We start from the raw sequence: 22,111 nt of genomic DNA on the forward strand, positions 1-22,111 counted from the left end.
CCTCCTTCGTGACATAATTTTAGTACACGGTGCCCTACGACAATTGCTGCCCGACCGAGGCCGTACCTTCTTGTCTAAAGTCGTTGACGATGCCCTGCGCTGCTGCTCCATACAGTACAAGATCGCCAAGTCATACCATCCCCGGACGAAAAGGCTCCCCGAGCGCTTGAATCCGACCTTAATAGATATGCTTTCCAAATACGTGTCGGTTGACACCGTGGTCAAAACCCTGCTGTGTCATATGTGACATTCGCATATAATTTCTCCCGCCACAACAATGCTGGATACTCTCTCTTTCACCTTTTGTTCGTACGTGAACCAGCTTTACCGTTGAACACATTTCTTCCTTCCCCTGCCACTTCGACTAGTGAATGTGAACGCAACGCCATTGGCCGAGCTGATTACGCGCGGCACATAGCCCGTAGTAGACTTCTGCTTCCCAATACAATCAGAAGCACCTTTACGGTCAGCGACGCCACAACGAACGTATTGCTCCTAGTGCCCTTCCCTGTTCCGACGGGCGGGCCTTTCTGAAAAACTCCTTCCTCGCTACACGGTGTTAAGAATGGCGAGCTACAAGGCAAAATTGCCACCCCATTACGACAAGGGGGGCAAGACGCGCATTCCGCGCCCTCTCCGTCACTGCAGCTAGGAGGCGTTCGAAGAAGCGGCCTTTGTGCTGGAAACCGCCTCCTTCCTCCAGCCCCATCGGCATTCTGACGGGACGAGTTCGGTGTGTGAACAATGATTTCGGAGTTCCCCAACGTGGACCTGATATGACACGCATGAACAACCTGCCGTGGGGAAGCCGTATTTTGGTGCTTCTCATGCTCGTCCAGGCGCAAGACAACGAGCTACTCACGATGGGCGCCGATACTTCCCGGAACGGCACCCCTCCAACGCCGGCGTCGGGCATCAGAACGCGGTTGCCTTTGTGTACGTAAACTGATCTGTGGAGCAGCGGCGAGTTGGTGATGAGTAATCGAACAGTCGCCGCCTCGTATGGCCGGCGGACCGAGTGTATAAAAACTGTTGTGCGAATGCTGGGGACACTTCTCTTGAGCAGTCATGTTAGACTGAGTCACTTCTCTCATGCAGTCCTGTTGGACTAATACTCTTTTTCTCAAGCAGTCATGTTAGACTGATTTAGTTTCTGTAAATAAACCCTTTTCCTCGTTCTCGATGAGAAACAGTTCTTCACTTCATCAATGATCTCAGCGTAAATAAGTTGGACGACGGCATGGGCCAGCTACCTTCGAATTCATGCCGTACTCCAATCTTGGCAAAGGACCACGGACGATGGGATTGAGCCCCCAATCCTGACAACTGGCTGACAGCGGTGAGATGGACTTTGCGACATGGTGCTGTATCTGCGGTGAGTGCTTGGTTTTTGCTTTGACTCTCTAGGCTTCATTTTGTGGTTGTTCTGTTTAGAACAGTAGGGAAGCTAGATTGTTGTGTGTTAGCTGGGTTGTGTTTTCCTAGCTAGATTTAGAGAGCAGAATCAAGGCAGTAAAGCAGCAGTCATGGAGTTAAGGACACTGCTGAGAGACGAGTTGTTGATTGTTGGTGAGGAACTGGGCCTAGATGTACGCAAGGAAATGCTCAAATCAGAATTATTGGAGCTAATTTCCAATCAGGCCTGTGAGGAAGATATTGAAATGGGATTGGAACTTCTGAAAAAGACAGAGAAACGGGAAAGAGAAAGAGAAGAACGGGACAGAGAAGAACGGGAAAGAGAAAGAGAGGAACGCGATAAAGATCGCGAGTTAAGAAAAATGCAACTTGAACTTGAAAGCAGACGTTTGGAGTTGTTTCAAGGAAGTGAAGGCGCTCTGGGTCGATCAAGTGAGGCAGAATCGTACCGCATGGACAGGCTATTAAAGCCATTTGAGTTCGGGACCGACATAGGCTTGTTCCTCAGCAATTTTGAAAGGACTTGCGAAAAGATGAACTTCGGCCCGAGTACATGGCCACAGCGGTTGCTGTCTATGTTGCCGTGTGAGGCGGCGGAAGTAATCGCCAGATTGAGTGTGCAGGATGCATATGATTATGCAAAAGTTAAGGCTAGTCTCCTGAAGAAATACCGCCTTTCAGCCGAAGCTTTTCGGCAAAGGTTTAGGAGCACAGGCAAGAAAGATAGCGAGGGCTATCCGGAGTTTGCATATAGCTTAAAGGCCAACCTAGTCGAGTGGCTTAAAAGCGCGGAAGTGTACGACAGCAGAGACATGATCATTGAATGCATGTGGCTAGAGCAGTTTTACAAAACCATCCCCCAAGCTGTGAAACTGTGGGTGCAAGACAGAGGTAATGTAAACACTGTGGAAAGGGCGGCTGAATTAGCCGAAGAGTACGCAACCCATAGAAAATTGAACGCCGAGGAGGGAAACTGGGACGGTCGAAATGGACCGCGGAAACCATTTCCGTTCAAAAAGGGTGCGCAAACTAGACGATCAGAGCCCGTAGACATGGCGGAAAAGCCCGCAGAAAAGAGCGAGGAGAAACTTAACGGAGAAACCGCACAAAAAGAACAGAAAAGAAAATTCGAATCTGTTAGACCAATTCGCTGTTACAAATGCCACAAACTGGGACATATAGCTGTAAACTGCGAGAAGTCTAGCGTAGTTTTTTCCTACGTGGAGGAAAAAGATGAGAATATGGAACTTTTAAGTCCATATCTCCACGACCTTCAAGTTAATGGAAAGCCATGCCGAGTGCTAAGAGACAGTGCCGCCACGCTGGACATTGTCCATCCGTCTTACGTGATGGTAGATGACTTCACCGGAGAAGTAGCATGGATAAAACCGGTTGTAGAAGAACACAGCGTGTGTCTGCCCATGGCCAAAGTCAAAATCAGTGGACCATTCGGGGAGCTAGAGACTGAGGCTGCAGTTTCCAAATTTTTGTGTCTGCAGTATCCCTACATCTTTTCGAATCGTTCGAATCAGTTACTGCGTGACAGAGGGCTCAAACTGGGAGAGGGCATAGTACAGGCATTGACCCGAGGCCAAGCTCGTAAGATCGCGGCGCTTTCGGCTGAAAATGCTCAAGCTCCTCCAGCGGAAGCAGAAAAGGGGATAACTTCAATACCCGAATCCGAGCTAGGCCCGAGGGACAAAAGAACAGTTGAGGAGAGCCTGCCAGCTGACCAGCTCAATGAGAGCGTAGCACTAGAGTGTCAGAGTTCTAGCTTGCAGGAAGAGCAAGTAGACGCGCTCACAAGCGAGACAGGGTCGTTTTTATCACCGGCCTCAAAGAACTTTGATCAACTCTTACGCGTGGATAGAGAGTCACTGGCAGCTGCGCAAAAGAATGATGAGAGCTTAGCTAAATTACGTGACACAGCTAAAGAAGGCATTGCTAGGTGCAACGTAACGATACATGAGAGAGGAGGATTGTTGTATCGGCATTACAGAGATCGAAAGGGTAGGATTTTAGATCAGTTAGTCATACCTACTAAGTATAGGGAGGACCTTTTGAGTCTTTGTCATGGAAATGGGTGGTCCAGCCACCTAGGCATAAACAAATCAAAGGAAAGATTGCTTATGGAATACTACTGGCCTGGCTGTTTCAAAGATGTAGAAAACTTTGTAAGATCATGCGACGCGTGCCAGCGTTCTGGTAAACCAGGAGAGACATGGAAAGCTCCACTGAAGGTAGTGCCCTTGATAACAGAGCCTTTCAGACGACTTGTAATACGCACGGTAGGGCCTCTTCCAAAAACAAAATCAGGCTACAGGTACTTCTTTACCATGCTGTGTCCGGCTACCAAGTTTCCAGAAGCAATCCCTTTGAAAGAGCTCAGCTCCACCGAAGTAGTAGACGCGCTTTTGACAGTGTTTGCACGAGTTGGGTTTCCAGCCGAAATTCAGGCAGATCAAGGGTCAGTATTCACGAGCGCACTGACTTCCACATTCTTGCAAAAGTGCGGGGTAAAGTTAATACACAGTTCTGTATATCACCTTCAGTCAAACAGTGTAGAGAGGTGGCATTCGGTGCTTAAGCGAGTTTTGCGTGCGCTCTGTTACGAGCACAAGGAGGACTGGGAGAACTGTATGCCGGCAACTTTGTTTGCTTTGCGAACGGTTCCACATGAAGCGACAGGGTTCTCACCAGCAGAACTAGTGTATGGGAGGACACTCCGGTCTCCACTGAAAATGTTAAGAGAGATGTGGGAGGAAAGAGGGGAGAGTCCAACAGTGGTTGAATACGTGCTAAATTTACTGGAACGGCTAAGCGCAACCCGAGAACTAGTCGGAAAGAACATGGCAATAGCTCAAATGAACGCCAAAGTCTATTACGACAAGGATGCGAGGCTTCGTACGTTTAAAGTCGACTTAACGATGAAAGCGCAAAAGTGTAGGTTTGGTTGTTCACAGGTTACTTATCTGGGCCATGTTGTCGGTCAGGACATGAGACGGCCGGCTGAGCTGAAAATAGCTACGATTGGAGAACTTTCTCAGCCACGCACGAAAACGGACCTTCGTTCATTTTTGGGACTTGTGGGGTACCATCAACGGTAGATTCCGAATTACTCGCAATTGGCAAGTCCATTCACAGACGTCCTCCGAAAGGGAGCACCGAGTAGCGTACACTGGGATAAGGACAAAGAGAACGCTTTCCAAAGTTTGAAAACGCTATTGGTTTCTCGCCGTGTGCATCGCGCGCCAGACTACACAAAGGAATTCATAGTTCAATGCGACGCAAGCGACAGAGATATGGGCGTGGTACTTAGTCAGGTCGGCGACGATAACGAGGAGCATCCTATCCTCTACGCCAGCCGTAAACTAAATGTAAAAGAGGAAGCCTACAGCGCTTCAGAGAAGGAATGCGCTTGTTTGGTTTGGGCCGCCCAGAAGTTGTCGTGTTACTTGTACGGAGCGAAGTTCATCTTCGAGACCGACCACTGTCCTCTGACGTGGCTCAATCAAATGTCACACAAAAACGGCCGCTTGCTCCGATGGAGCCTCACTCTCCAAGAGTACAACTTCTCCGTTAGATATAAGAAGGGAAAGTTGCATAGCAATGCGGATGGTTTGAGCAGGCTAATTTGAGTTCTGCGTTTGAGGGTCCCGCCTAAATTTTAGGGTTACTAGTGTTAACTTTATTGAGCGAAGACGATACCCTCTCATTTAGCAGAATTTCTTCCATGATTGCTGAATGCGTCAGCAGGAATTTGCTTCAGAAATTGGCATAGCGAAATGCAGCATTTTTTTTTTGTTTCTGCACTTGTGTTGTTTTTTTTTGAAGCCTAGCGAGTCTAAGGTGAGAGCCAATGCACGTCATCTCGGCGCAGAGCCGTGTTGTGGGGTTCGTTTTGCAGTTGCTTGTCCTTGTTGGATGTTTTGGGGCGGTGACATCAATGCACAAGTGGTCGCTGCGAGCCAAGACATCAATCCCGCCCCCCTGACCAGCAGCCGTTCTCTTCCTGCCTAGCGGTTGTCAGCGCTAGACAGTCGAGATTTTTCGGGCCATGGAGGCGCTGTTAAGAATGGCGAGCTACAAGGCAAAATTGCCACCCGATTACGACAAGGGGGGCAAGACGCGCATTCCGCGCCCTCTCCGTCACTGCAGCTAGGAGGCGTTCGAAGAAGCGGCCTTTGTGCTGGAAACCGCCTCCTTCCTCCAGCCCCATGGACATTGTGACGGGACGAGTTCGGTGTGTGAACAATGGTTTCGGAGTTCCCAACGTGGACCTGATATGACGCGCATGAACAACCTGCCGTGGGGAAGCCGTATTTTGGTGCTTCTCATGCTCGTCCAGGCGCAAGACAACGAGCTACTCACGATGGGCGCCGATACTTCCCGGAACGGCACCCCTCCAACGCCGGCGTCGGACATCAGAACGCGGTTGCCTTTGTGTACGTAAACTGATCTGTGGAGCAGCGGTGAGTTGGTGATGAGTAAACGAACAGTCGCCGCCTCGTATGGCCGGCGGACCGAGTGTATAAAAACTGTTGTGCGAATGCTGGGGACACTTCTCTTGAGCAGTCATGTTAGACTGAGTCACTTCTCTTATGCAGTCCTGTTGGACTAATACTCTTTTTCTCAAGCAGTCATGTTAGACTGATTTAGTTTCTGTAAATAAACCCTTTTCCTCGTTCTCGATGAGAAACAGTTCTTCACTTCATCAACGATCTCAGCGTAAATAAGTTGGACGACGGCATGGGCCAGCTACCTTCGAATTCATGCCGTACTCCAATCTTGGCAAAGGACCACGGACGATGGGATTGAGCCCCCAATCCTGACAACGGGCCCACACCACGCCCTTCGACGTGTGACTGACGTTACCCACGTGATTGTGCCCGCGAATCCCGCTACATGTTCCCTTCCGTTGTCCTGCGACGTCGTCCTTATTTCGAAACTCAAGCATTACCACCCTTCCTCTGTTGTGGGTCCTTATAGTGGGGCTGGGTTGGCGCTTCTGCCGCCGGGCGTCATCCTACGCGCGACTCGAAGACGATGATGTCGATAACTGAGCGTTAAATTTGTGCGTTTTTAGTGAGTAACACAACCGATGGCATGTGCTATTAAAAGCAAGGATGAGGGTGAGTAGTGGCAGAACGTACAATGTAGAATGTACATTATGAGCAGAATGTACAATGTATGTTGTTAAATTGAACCAGTGAGGCTATTGAGCATAGAAGTAGACAGCCCTGGACGTGCAAGCCTGTATGAGAAGCAGCAAGCAAGCACACAGAAAATCCACACACCGAAATAAGACGCCGCATATAAATGGGTTGTTCAATAAAGACAGGCTAGTGCTCTGAAATATTAACTTCTTAATATTATAATCAGCATGTTTACTGCTGGCTATATGCTCCGCGTTAAATGAAATGCTCACGTCCCACCATTTCTACCAAGCCAAGATAACAGGAGTGAAGCCATCTTTGGCACCTACTTAAACATCGCCTGCAATGTGTGAACTACCCCTGGTTCCATGTCTTGTTCCATGTCAAAGCACTATCCCCCCCCCTTTTTTCTACCGTTCTTCAAAGCATTGCAACAATAACCTTACCCGTTTTATAGTCCAGATCTGGCACACTTGCGTTTTTTTATGTACCTCACGGTAAAAAGGGACATGGCTCTGACATAGAAAAAACATTGGTTAAAACGTTGGAGGCGATTTCGAAGCCAGTGTCAAAAGATGGCTTCACACATGCTTGGTAGAAACGGCGGTTACGTGTGCATTTAGCTCTCTGGGGAACATACAGAAATGAACAAAAGTGCCGATGAATAATTTTTAGAAATTAAGATTTCAGAGCACCAGTTTCAATCTTTATTGCACCACCATCGTATATGAGGTACGGAATCCCCGAACATGTTTTTTTCTCTATGATTTTCCATAGACATTAAACCCATTATTTCTGCGACATTCGTCAAACGCGGTCTGCGAGCGTTCAACACGTGCACGCGCTGGTACCTTGAAAATGGGCGCTATGTTCAGCAACGCTTCTTGCTGGGAGAGTTGGTATGTACGTGGCTCGTTAATGAACAGAAAACCAGCGAAAAGGACGCGTTTTTAGTGCAGCACTCGTACTGCCCACTTCAGCCCTTGTGTACGCGTCTCTATCGATAGTTTCTTGTTATTTACAAGAACACTATGTGAAGAGTTCAACCGCGTTCACTCAACACTCTTGACCGAATTTCCTGCCAGCGCTAATCGCAACGAGACAAATTATTATTATTTATAGAAGTTGCAAGAATATTGTGGAGAGCACTCTTGTTAGCGTTCTCGGGTGATCGTACGCCCATTAAAGCAATTGGATATGAAAAATTAAAAACATCACCGCCCAAGCACTACGTACAGATGGTTAACCAGCGAAGCTGAAACGTGCGGCCCCGTTGTTTATCACAGGGTAAATTCCTACGCTTCATTAAACGATGGCTTGGGAAGCTGCCGGATCCTCGGTACGCAGTTGCTACTTGCGCTTGGCTGCACGAGCCTGTTCTTGTGCACGAGCTGTAGCATCGGCCCTGCATATGCGGACGAGCTCGGTCCCGATTCTGTTCGCGGCGTTGCTACTCGAAAGCTATCTGCTCCTCAATAGATGACGCGTGGCCTACCCATTTCGGAGCCGGAGAGAAACTGCTGCGCGAGCACTCGGCTGCAACGGAGAGCAACGACGTCACTACTGGAGTGGCTAATCCAACACTTATAGATAGCGCAAAGACTTTTCACTCCGATCCATGACGTCATGCTACCTGGCCCGACTGCTATAGAATCTAATGGGGTTGCTCATGAGTAGCCAACTGTGATTTTGACGTCACTGTTTTCATAACGCCAGCCTTGTCAATTGAAATTTCGGACCAGGTAGCGCGACGTCATGAATCGGAGTAAACAGGCCTTGTGCTATCAAGGTGGTGTTGGCTAATCGCGTGCCTCTCTTTCTCCCTCTCTTTTTTTTTCGTGCGTGCGCACGGGGTTGCGCCGGAGTACATTTCGCCTTACAGGCGAGTGACAGACGGACGCACAGACGAATCCGCTAGCTATATACAGCTTCGCTGTAACAAAAATGTGCAGCAAGGCAGTGTAGAGGTAGCTTAGACACAGAAATGCTTGCCCCGTGCTACACTGCATGGGGCAAGGGGGTACGAAGACAAAGGAACAGATTATGAAAGCTCAACAGCCCATAGAGATGGTTTGTGCGAGGAGAAGTTGGCTAATTTCCCAGGAAATAACTTCTTTGGGCTGTATGCTTTCATAATTTGTTCTCTTCCCTCATCTATTGGAAGTGTATACTCACGAAGCAACGGGCTGGAGGTAACTGTGGCTCCTCTCACGAAGCAGTCATACTCGTCTCCAACGATGCCTTCCGAAGTGTCATCGAGTTCTACATTAATAGCCTTCTTGGGCAGTCTCTGCGTGCGGTAAAGAAATACGTAGAAAAGACCACTAGATAAGAAAGCCTGTCAGGGCATACGCATAGACACTTTGCAACTAACGGTTGTGTGTTAACCACCCGGAATGCAATGAAATGAACACCAACTAAAGCAAAGAAACCCCCGTAAACTTTTATTTTTCGGAACAGCGTTTACCGGCGTCGCTTCCGAAGAATTCGGATGTACGCGTAGTGTCGCGGCTCTAGGAGGCGTTTGGGTCAGGAATCCACAAAGCCCATCGACGAATATATCCGGTTGTAGGAATGAAAGACAAAGGGTTTATTTACATTATTTACACTGGCTCCAGATACCGAAGCCCACTCCACGTAGAAGCATATTAAACGGCCGAGTTCGCATCAGGACACATCAGTTTGTCATTTTCAGATAGAGGGTCTTGACCCGTCAACGGTCGGCGACAAAGCTGCGCTGACTTCTGGATAGGCGGCTGATGAATGGGCTGGTTTGCCTCTAGTGAACGTCTAAGAAATGCTCTTCGCCGTATTGAGACGTAACAGTCTGCACCGCCGCCAAGAGATTCGGCCTGACGGTGACCAGCTGTCAGGGGCCGTATTCTGTAGCGGTTCCTTTGGGAACCGGTTCTTTTTGGCTGTTGCCATTGGTCGGCGCTTCGATGTCGTCATCCGTGGTGGGCGGGACGACAAATTTTGATGACGTCACGCAGGTTGCCAATCATATGGAAAGGAACCGGTTCCCTGCTAGGAGCGGAACCGCGGAGAAGTGGTTCGTTTGAGTCGCGCGCGGGGGCGAGCATGATGTCGAGGGTTGCTAGGGCAACCGCGGCTGCCGGCTAATCTCGCGCCAGCTGACGAGCCGGCACCTAGACGAGACGAGACAGAGACGGCAATGGCGGCTCCCTTGGTTGTGCTGCTGGCGAGTGCCGAAAGACAACGACGCGACGAGAGGCAACGACGCGACGCGTTCGGCATGGCCGAAGAAGAGTTCCGAAGGCATTTTAGTCTCTCCAAAGACATAGTGCGACGTCTTTGCGATGAGCTGGAAGGACATCTCGGACCTCAAAGATTGCGTGGTGTCGACACTACGATGAAAGTGCTGTGCGCGCTGCGGTTTTTTGCCACCGGGAGCTTTCAACAGTGCGTCGGGAATGAAGAAGCGATTGCACTGTCGTAGCCTTCGGTCAGCCGGATCATTACAGCCGTCGCCAAGGCCATTACGGTTGTGGGCAAGGAAAAAGGATGGGTTAGATTCCCATCCACGGCGCAACAGAAAGCCGCCGTCAAGGAAGGCTTTCTTAGCCGTGGAAAAATTCCAGGAGTTCTAGGATGTGTGGACGGGAGTCTGATAGCCATCGTTCGCCCTAAGAAGCTCGGCCCCGGCGAAACGGAATCGTACTGGAGCCGTGAAGGGTATTACACCCTCAACTGCATGATCGTGAGTATTGTTCATTGACAAATATTTTCGATATGTGTTTGCGCGAGTGCACGTTGTAAAAAACTTCGTTTCGTTATTTTTCATCAATTGCCGGTAATACTTGCGTTCCTATTAGAGAAAGTAGCGTTTGTGTTGTATGTGTAATGACGACTTTTATCTTTGCATAGAACACGGCCGCACTTTTTCAGTGCTCTCCAATCACAGTTGAATAGCCTTTTCGATGCTACAATGTAAACACATTACGCGCGACTTAAACCGGAATAGACGCCGTAGCAGTGAAGGGAGTCTTCGTCTGCGAGCGATCCTAACAGAAGACGAGCCTTTGTGATTCTTATTCGACGTAAAACTAAAGCATTGTGGCCAACAGACTGTAAACGCGAAAAGGAGCATCCCATCAATGAAAATGGTGTGAGGGAGAATGAGAATGTGTGGACACCCATTTGCTCTAGCTGTCAATACGGCACATGCTGTTTCCGCGTTCTTTCGCTTGTAATAGGCACTTTGTCTGAAAAAAAAAAAAACACAGGTGGCACTCTTTAGCAGAATCTTGTACAATATGGACGGAAGAAACCAAAGGAATTATTTTGCCCATTGTGTTGTTACCGTATGCCATACATGAGCATGTGAACACATGCCAACATTGCATTTGTAGGTTAAGATGACATTGTTATCATGCTGATCATTAGTTCAACTGCCTACTGCGTATGTTGATATCTCCTTTTCTGTAATTGTGTTCACTGACTGAACAGTAACTGATTGGCAAGTAGTGTTGTAAGCAAAAGGTTGTGCCAGATATTTGTTGCAGTGGCACTGACACCTTCTCTTTGCTTTCCCTTATGAGGTGTGCGACGCGCAGCTGAATATCCGGGAAATTGACCCACGGTTTCCGGGATCGTGCCACGATTCTTCCCTCTGGAGGCATTCTGCATTTCACCGCCGCCTCACTCGTGGCCTGTTACTTCATGGAGAAGTCTTGCTTGGTAAGTGCACCTAAAGTAGCAGTGCTTCTTCCACATGTAAAACATACACAGTCAAATAGTTTTGCATCCTAGCAAGCTTTAAGAAAGCGTGATTTGCTAGAAATGTGTTGTGAATGCAGCAGTACCTAATGAACCTGCAGCGACTATCGAGAGAAACAAGTCTCTCTTAAAAGGCAGATATTTATACCAGCATGTATACAACAGCTGACATGTTATGCTGTTTATTTATTAATTTCAATACACTGAATGCCATGTGGAGCGCTACAGGCAGGCGTGGAATTCTACAGAACACGTTGAAATGGCAGTTTTCAAGTATAGTGGAAAAGGGTTGGTGACAATGGACTGGGGGACCTGGTCCCTGTCCTTGGAACAAAGGAATAAGCGTGTGCGTGAAACTTTCGGCATAGACGTTAGTGATCGGTGTAGTATATATTGTAGAATGGTGCAAGTTGCGCTATTTTGCTTTGTGTCGCAATGTGTGCGATTTTTTTTGTTACAGCGACATGTGGTGCTGGAGCGATTAGAAAGGATCAAACGGGTAGCTCGATTTTGGGTACCTTCATGAGAAGAGGTACGAAAGGTAGAGCAAGGATCCCAGATACTGGCAGCATATTCGAGAGTAGACCTTAGAAGTGTTTTATAAAATAACACTTCTGAAGAGAGAAGAGCTAATAAGTTTTAGTGGAAGATGTACATTTAGGGAGGGGCAAATGGGATGAATGGAGCAGAAAACCACGAGTATGAAATAAATATTACATGTCCAACTTAACCTGAGAACGAGATTTGCAGCCAAGACAGCAGGTGAAATTGGGCTTTCTTTAAAATGAGTTGAACTTTCTTTACAACTTTCCGGGAAGGTCAATGTTTGATAGATATTGCAACAATAAATCCAAGACCCGCTCCTGTTGTAAAAGGGCCCTGGCGTAGACTGTGTTCTTGCATTGTGCCTTAATGTATCCATTTCGTTCACTGACATGCAACACTTTACAGGGGACTCTGGGTACCCGCTAGAGCCATGGATCATTACTCCTGTGCCTGGTCACCCAAATCGCCTCACGGCAGAGGGGCGCTATAATGAGGCACACGCATCAATGCGAAATGCCGTTGAGCGGTGCATAGGAGTCGTCAAGAGCCGCTTCCGATGCCTGCAGAGGTATCGGGTGCTCCACTACTCGCCTCGGAAAGCAGCCACTATTGTTGCAGCTTGTGCAGCGCTGCATAACCTCTGCCTTGCAGCAGGCGTGCCTCTGCCAGATGACCCAGATGACGACGGTGCACATGACGACAGCGCACAGGGACCAGCCCAGGCACAAGTGCCGCTTCAAGCACAGGTGCCGCCGCAGGCGCACCCTGTACAGCCTTCTCGAGCTTTGTTTCAAAGAGGCCGTGCGGTGCGCGAATCCATAGTTGGTGTGTTTCGGCTGCCCAGAAATTTGCGCATTGCCTACCTGCAAAGTGTGCGCCGGCGCATTCGCTGGCAAATGAGGCGGAGACATGTGCTGGTGTAACATGTTTTATTTTTCTTTTCATGAAGTAAATAGGCCGTGCACTTCAACATAACACATTGCGTGTGCTCACATGTGGCTAATCGTAGTATGCTGCATACTGCAGTAGTGAAAAATACATGATTTGTCTATGTTGAGCATGACAGATACACATGCAGTGACAAATAACCATGAGCCATTATGTTACTCCTTTGCTTTGTTCACTGTGCTTTTGAATATTGTCTCGCCAGGGAATTTTCTTTAAATAAAGGTTATTTCCAAGGTGAATGGCAACCAATCTTGCATTGTTGAATATTGCTTTGCGATGCCTATTTTACTGTGCAGTATGCATTGTTCCAAAGCTGAAGGTGTCTGTTCATGTGTGACACACAAGCACAGCACAAGTTACACAGCAACTGAAATGTCGTTCAGAGCAATCTGTATAGCACATATTGAAACGTATAGCAACAAGCGAGACATGCCAAGCACTTTTTGGAGCAGGATTTCTTTAAATAGCAGACACTCATGCTTCCTACTGCTTTGTTTAAACTCAAGAGTTGCTTCAACATTGCATTTCTTGCACGCATGATTTCACATAATGCTCGTAATTGCTGCTTAACAAGGTGCAACTACGCTATAACACAATATAAACAAAATCATGACAATGAAGCATTTCTTTATTTTATTCATTGGGTACCTGCTTCGCCATTCAGGCATTACAACAGGGAGGGTACAACTCATACAAATGGACACTCAAAATTACATTCATAAAGCATGGAAGAAATCATCATTTGAACAAATACAGACAGTGTCAGGTGGTAGAGTATTTCAATCCCTTATAGTACGAACATAGAAAGAGTAGCGGAAAGCGTCGCTTTTAACCCTCTATTGCATGGCGTCCCATATTTGGCACTTACCAGTTACCATTCGTTTTTGCGTGTGCGAGATTCCCAGTTGAGAATGTGATACCATCCGAGTAAATCTCATAGTTATGTGAACATATTATGGGCAAATGCTGCCATCTCTTGAGCGATACGCAAAACAGAGGTGAAGTAGATTTTGGGATGCGACGTGAAACTCTGAGGGGGCAAACACGAGCAATTGTTTTTTTTTTCTCTGAAAATTTCGACCGCAGAAACATAGAAAAATTATTTTGTCATATTTTTTGGTCTCGTCAATTCAAGGCAGTTACTAGTTTTCTCAATTTTGCCTGCAACTACAGCAGAGAAACCGAAATCGGTGTGTGCCATAATTGGCACAGTATGAACTTGAAATACAAAATATGGTAACGTGCTGCCATCTGTTCAATAGCCCGAAGTTGCAGGTCACTCTATCACAAGATGGAATTTTGACGATCGGTACAGTAAGGGCGAATTGTCTACCAAACAGCCGCCTGAAAAGCGAAAAGGAACTGAAATGTAAAGGTCGTGGTGCTTCAGAGGCACTCACAAGCGCGATAAATGACGTGGAGTTATCGTGTGTGCATTGATGCGATAACCGCGCCGTGACATTTCTGTCGAGATTTGTTGGGAGAGATCCAGTCCAAAAGACTAAGCGCTGGTTTACCTCCGCCAAGGTGTTTCGCGAGATTGATTGCCCCAGCGTAGTAAAGGTCCATAACAGGCACATGGGTGGTGTTGACCTGCTGCACTCACTGTTTGGACTTTACTGCATACATATCAGAGGTCGAAGAAATGGCACTTTCGAATTTTTACGCCTATGCTAGACTTATCGGTAGTAACAGCATGGGTATTGTACAGGAGGGTGCAGGAGCAGCTTAGGAGGAGACAAGTACTACCGCTGGCTCATTTAAAAGCAGACATTGCAGAATGCCTTACCTCGCATAACAAGTGCCTACCCAACTAACGACCAGGAAGGACTTCTAGTCAGCACATCGAATTCCAGGTTCAAGTAAAAAAAGCACAGGGACCAGCGGCCGCAATGCCACCCAAAGACTACCGATCTGACCAAGTCGGCCACTGGCCAGAATTTGACGAGAAGAAACAAAGATGTAAGCGGCCACCTTGCACAAAGAAGTCATTGGTAAGATAGAGGAAGTGCAACATTCATCTGTGCCTGAACGCAGCAGACAACTGTTTCATTTCATTCCCCACATCGCACTAAACAGACCACCGTCCGTGAAGCTTTGTTTTCCACCCATGGCAGGAAGAGCGCTCAGCCATCTTCATGGTGTGCCATATTTGGCACAAAGCTTTATCTTTATTATTACAGTCGTGTTTGTTCATTCAATCAATAATGAAAGCTGAAAAAATGACTTTTCATAATTCATGCAATAGAGGGTCAAAAGGAATCTCACATATTTTTAATTTGTGATCTCGCCTTTTAGAAACGTGGGCGGCTGAAAATACAATTACCTGGCTATCCCCGTATTAGAGTGGTATATGTTATGAAGAAATTTTAATCTGAGGTTTCGGCGACGGTGTTCAAGAAGGTGCCAATTTAATGCTTTTTTGCTTTCTGTCATGCTAAGCATCCTGTCATAATTGCCAAGGACAAACCGAACTGCACTGTTCTGCACTTTTTCTCGTTTATCTACAAGTTCTGTAGTATATGGATCCCAGCAAACACACGCATACTCTAGTGCACTGCGCACATGTGTAAAATACAGTTGCTCCCTAAGTTTCTGTGGCAAGCTACTAAAGTTACGTTTCAAGAAACCTAATGCTCCGACAGCCTTGTTCCTAACATGAGTAACGTGTCTGTTCCACCTTAGATCAGCAGAAAAAAATACACCTAAGTATTTATATTCTGACACTTGTTCAAGAGTAGCATTATTTATAATGTTAAAATTGCTGTCATATGAGCGCTTCCCGGTAAGGGTGACGTGGACAATCTTTTGCTCATTCAGTGACATTTTCCATTTTTCACACCATGTGGCAATCAAATCCAAATCATGTTGTAGTGCTTGTTGGTCAGATTCGCTGTTGATGACCTTATATACTATACAGTCATCTGCAAACATTCTAAATATTTATTTATTTATTTACGTGTACCCTACATGGCTTCGAGAAGGCATAGTGTAAGGGGGAAACACGGCAACATATTAGTATGGAATCGGGAAAGAAATAAACATCAGCATAATGAAAGGAGTGCACACAGAACATGGAAAATTAATACATTAGCAAATACAATATGTAGAGCAATAACAATAAATGGTGAACAACAACATAATAGCATAATAACATTGTAAACGTTTTTACATGTTATACAGTAGTAATAAGTATTGTAAAAAAAATTGGGAGCGCTGAAATTCTATACCTTGTAGAAAAAAATGCAAGTAAATTACAAAAGACATGACGTGTTTAGACGGTTGAAACGGCATATTGATTGCTTAGCAGATTGCGAAATGCAGTGTGTTTAGATTGGCATGCAATGGTATCTGGTAGTGCGTTCCATAAACGGACCGCACGGGGCAAAGTTGAAAAATTAAAAGCGTGTGTGTTGCCATAAATTTGGGTGTAGCTGAACTGATTGTTCAGTCATTGTGACGTCGAGGATGCTTCTTTCAGGTTTGATAAGGTTAGGCCACCTGTGTGAACAAATCTGTGAAATAATAATCGTATAGAAGATGATATATTGTTCGGCAAGTCGTTAATGTAAATTAAAAAGAGAAGAGGCCCAAGTACACTGCCTTGAGGTACACCAGAGGTGACGTCAGAGAGGCCAGAGGAAAAGTTAGCAACAACAGTGAACTGTTCGCGATTAGTAAGAAAATTACGAATCCATGATAGGGTTAGTGAGTTGAGTTTAATTGCTGAGAGCTTTGATATCAGGTGACTATGGGCTACACGATCGAATGCTTTCGAGAAATCCAAAAAGATGCAGTCAATTTGTTTATTACTGTTTATATGAAAGTGTAAGTATGACGTGAATTCTAGTAGTTAGGTTTCGCAAGAAAATCCTTTTTGGAAACCATGCTGTAAATGATGATGTAATGCCCGAAGTGGTGCCATGAATGTGACTTCTGGGGTACCCCAGAAGTCACAGGTACGTATTCAGAGGAACATCCGTTGAAAGCCACAGACATCTGTCTTGGGCGAAGATAATCGGCAATCCATGCGATAACCTTCTCAACCAATTTGTAAAGTCAAAGTTTAGCAATCAGTAGACTATGCGTAACGACGTCAAAAGCTTTTTTGAAATACAGAAATATACAATCAACAATTTGTTTCTTGTCGACTGCTGAGACTAGCTCATGAGTGAATGCAAGCAATTGTGCCGTACATGAAAAACCCTGCCGAAACCCATGCCGACTAGGATGAAGAAGGTTATTGTTATCAAGATGAGACATGATGCAGGTATACACATGTGCCATAACCTTACATACATAAAATGCTAGTTAAGGATACTTGTCCGTAATTCTCAACTCTGTTCCTCTGTCCACTCTTATGAATTGGCACCACTCGCGCTAGTTTCCAATCACCAGGAACAACGCTGTTATTTAAGAAATTTTGAAATAAGCGACAGAAGTACAAAGATGCTCGAGCAATTTATAAGGAATGATGTAGGAATATCATCCGGACCACACACTTTTGTTCGTTTCAAACTCTGTAATAATCGCTCGATGCTCGTCACACTAAATACAACCTCAGACATTTCGCCGGCTCCGACCGGAAAATCAACTCTATTAACCGCACTAATGTTTGAATGAGTAGACTGAAATACTGATGAAAGGTATTTAACAAAAATGTCGACCTTACTTGACGCAAGCGATAGTAAATAGCTTGACGATTTCCGCTCAAGCTCGGGCCATCTTTTGAGCGGCAACACTAGCGCGCGACCACACATCAGCCATAACGGCGGTGACTGAGCGAATCGCGACAGCACGTCGACTTGGCGTTGACCTATTGAAACCCATGCGCCTGATGTTCACCTCTTCGTCGGGCTCAAAGAACGGGGGGCAGACTCCGATGGCGCTCGCCCGCCCTCGCGGTCCGGGCAGGCTGCCTCCTCCGGTTCCTCTGTGATTAACACGTTTGTTAGAATATAGTGCGCAAAAGCTCCATCAGCGAGTGAGCTTACCTGGCTGCATCACGGCGGGCGTTATACACGTCTTTCTTCCACACGCCGCGCCATTGGGCTGCAGTTTTCACTGCCGGGCCCTCAGCGTTCAGCAAGGCAATCACTTGCTGCGAGAGCTCCTCCTTGCGCGCCGCCGTCAGCTGTTGACCCAGCACACACGACGCCTTCGCAAGGTAGGGGTGCTCTTCAACAAATGACACGAGTATATCGCGTTGCCTCGCTGAAACATGAGGACCCAGCCGCCTAACCTTCTGCGAGGACATCGTTTTGGATCCGCGGCATGCAAACTGGCAAGTCCAAAACGTAAACAAAGCGAGGCAACTTGTTTGCATAACGTATGGCACACCACCTAGCGACTAAATAAGAAAACAACACAAATAAACTTACAACTCCCAGTAGCGGTCTGCGCCACAAGCTCACATTTATTACTGAAAATATATATGCAAGTGTTTTATACAAACCAATGTTTTTTTTATCAAACCAGCAACATCCTTCAATTGATATATCGTCCCCCAAGTACAAACAAAAATGATGACGTGATCGTCCGGCAGACCGCCGCTCGTTGATTGGTTCCCCTCACGCCGCCCCGTTCCACTCTTTCTCCGAGTTACGTAATCCAGACGTAACAGCCAAAAGGAACCGCTACAGAATACGGCCCCAGGTTGCCCGAAGCGTTGATGTTCGGTCGCGACTTCGGAAATTGTCCTTGAAGTGATGGCTGTTGTCGCACTGCAACTTGAGGGCACAGCCCTCGCGTTGTTGCGGCATTCTTCCTAGGAAAACTGAAACTCATACTCTCTGGTCGGCGCTCCCGAGCGACACTCCTACCGGACGCTATGATCCCCACAACGCTTTACAAAGTTCTACCCCCCCCCCTCTCTCTCTCTCTGTCTTCTGTCGTGATAAGCCATCGGTAAGACAGAAATTGGTTGCCTGTCTCGATAACATCCATTGCGATACGTACAGAACACGTTCTTAAAAAAAAACCGGGTTTGTAGCTTAATATTCCCGGCTCAGACCACCTACATTATTATTCTGGCTCTCTTTCCTATACTTGACCTCGAAGTTGTATTCCTGCAAAATGAGACTGCATCTCAGCAGCTTCCCATATTTTTTCCCGATATTTGTCTCAGTCATGCAAGAGGGCAATGGTCGCTCTCGGCCGCGAATTTCGAGCCTTAAATATAGCATCCTAGCTTTTGTATGGTCCATATATACTATGCACATATACTTTTGTCAGTTTTCGACTGAGGTACAGCACGGGATGCTTTTCATCTCGTTCGTTAAGTTGAGCAAGGACGACACCTAGACCACGGTTCATGGCGTCGCAATAAAGAATAAATTATCTGGAAACGTTTGGCGAGACAAGCACAGGCCGTGAAGACAAGGCTTTCTTCTCCAAACAATCCACATATTCCAAATAAGGCTGCGAAAATCTTTCACTTTCGTGAGACTCGCGCACTAACCTTGTCTTTCCTTTCCATAAAGCACTCTCACAAAAGAAATGACACAATAAATGTTGCATAATTTACGCGCTTGAAACTACGAGAAAATTCGAGCTTATTTCTAAATACTTCCACGCACGCTCTAAGCGATACTCAAAACGCTGCCATGTTATGAATACATGTGCGAAACATGCACCAAAGCTTTGCTTGTTTTTGTCCGCGCCAGACACGCCTTAAAAGAACGGTACAAATACTTTTTAAATTGTACGGGTATCTGTGATGTTGTAACCACTTTTTTTCTTGGAACCAATAAATCTGAATCTGAATCTGTGTCTAAACAATGGCTCCTCCAAACAACGCGTTTTACTTTGAAAAGAAAATCTCGCGACCACTTCCGAAAAGTTTACTGATGCTCAAGCGCGCTACTTCTCTCCCTCCCTTTCTTTCCTCCAGCAACTTCTCTTTTTCCGGTGGCGATCAAACACACTGTCCTTATCGTCCGGCAAAACGTTGTCGCTCAAGCACTCACCCAACGTCGAGTTTGCGGAGGTCATGTCTCCTGCAGCCACGTTCCCAAGTCCACCGATCCCAGATCGTGGAACTGCCTTCTGCTGCTCTTCCTTCCAGTTTCCTCGAGTCGTTCAAGACTCCACGCCGTTACTGTGACGATTGTTCCTCCCTGAGCCACTAAGAGGAGGTCTGATGATCCCGGATCCACAGAAGTCGCTCTTCCGTCCGCAGTTACCTCGACCTTGCGAAGGCTCCCAGCTCCGTCGATCCCAGATCGTGAGGACTGCGTTCTTGATCTCACCGCTGCCAACCAGTTTGTTGCGGCTAGAGGTGACGTTTCGGACAGAAATCCATGAAATCCGTCGACGAACACATCGAGTAGTAGGACGGAGGAAAAATGGTTTCTTTACATTATGTGCACTGACTCCAGGTACGGAAGCCCACTCCATGTAGGAGCATATTAAACGTCTGAGTTCACATCAGGACACATGAGCTTGTCATCTTCAGGTCGAGGGTGTTTTCTTGGCTCGTCAACGGTCGGCCATAGAGAAATGGATTGAATAAGAGCGGACACTCGGCGAAAATTGGAAACAGGGAACACGTCATGCCATACTTTTAATATCGACGAATTGGGGCCGCGAGCATCGAGAAAAAGAAGAATGTGAAATGAGATTAACAGAAATTGTTTTATTTTCCTTATTCTTTCCCGGAATAATTAAAAATATCTGCGTATAAATTAAATTAAACTTTGCGGCTTACTTCCGTTGCCTAGCGACAGGCGAACCGGCGAATGACGAGCCAGATGTTTGCGTCATTCGTCAGACACCCCGCCGAAGCGAGAGGGAGCGGCCGCGCATCTGAGCGTTGGACTGTGCGGGCGCCCGTCTGCCTGTTTTTCTATTTTGGTATTTAGCCTGGTTTGGTGGCCTCCCGGCGAATTATTGCGTTCATTCGGAACTTCGACAAGGCAGCACTGCACTACTGGACTACGGCAAGGTGAGAAACTTTGTTCGACGGTCTGCGACGCACTTCAAGCATTTAGGCTTACTGCCCGGCAACTAGGCTGGACTTGTGCCGCAGTTAACGAAAAACAGCGTGGCCGTCGTGGAGCAGTTAATTTGAAAAAAAAGAATCGTACTGGGAGATGTTTGCGACGCTCCCTATAAGCCCCAATATTGTTTTAACTAATTTCGGTAGTTTTTGGGCACGCTAGTCGCACAGGGTGCTGTGACGCAGTTTCGCGTGTACTCAATTTTACTGCGACAAGTTTTGGCGCTTTCTCAGACTGCCAACGTTATTGAAACTAATTTCATAGCTTTTTGGGCTACCTTTCGAGCGCAGTGGGCGCACCTGGCGCTGTGACTCGGTTAGCGAAAATCAGTTCGGCCGTGGTGCGCGGTTTCGCGCTTTAATGCACTGACAAGTTCATGGCGCTTTTCTTTCTCTGACGCCCAACATTGTTGAAAATTATTTTCGATACTATTATGTTATGAGGCCCGCTCGCCGCGCCTGTTGTGACGCAGCGAAGAGCAGCTCGACCGTGGTGAGTTAGTTTGGCGCGTACTGAATCTTACTGCGACACATTTGTCGCAATTTTTATGTCCCCGCAACAATTCAAGCCTTCTTTTGGTACCCACGCTTGTCGAAAACGCGACGAGCAGTCGTCAAGAGTGATAACACGGAGTGCGTTGCTTGCGCCTGCAGAACGCACAAGTGATAAGCCAAGGAGCTCAAACGCCAAGAACTAGTATCTCGAAAATTCTGTCTTCTGAACGGCACCCACGCATTTTGTCTTGAGTGCGAATCGAAGGAAATCTGCGAGCGTCCAGCATGCTCTGGTTAAGAGCCTGTGTTGTGGCCACCTCTGTGTATTCATAGCGTACTATCGCGTCGGTTGTAGCCAAGTTCGCGAAACGCGCCGTTGCCCGCGCATTCGTGCTAATAAAGTGCAGGAAATAAGTATTGGGAAGAGGAGAATGTTTGGAATTAGAATGTGTTTGTGGTATGTACGGTATTGCTTGGGATGAGTCGGGTAATTTCTACGCCATGTGTGTAAATACGAACCGCTTTTGTTTGTAATTCCACCCACTCACCATTTTCGCACGCTTCGCCTCTACAGGCATTATTCTTTGATGTTAATACCAAAATAACGCTTGTAATTTTTTTCAGCTGACGTCGTCTGGTGGAGCTTCCCGCGGAAACTACTGCTGCTTACCTGGTTCCACAACGCTGGATGAATGCACAAAAAGCCCGTGACGAGCATTTACAAAGCATAAAATAAACGTTAATTTTTCTACATTTCACAAGGTGTCTTACATCTTTATGTAATTGCACGTGGCACAATTCAATGAAGGTT

This window comes from Dermacentor albipictus, unplaced genomic scaffold (genome assembly GCF_038994185.2).
Source record: "Dermacentor albipictus isolate Rhodes 1998 colony unplaced genomic scaffold, USDA_Dalb.pri_finalv2 scaffold_30, whole genome shotgun sequence".
NCBI classification, from domain to species: domain Eukaryota; kingdom Metazoa; phylum Arthropoda; class Arachnida; order Ixodida; family Ixodidae; genus Dermacentor; species Dermacentor albipictus.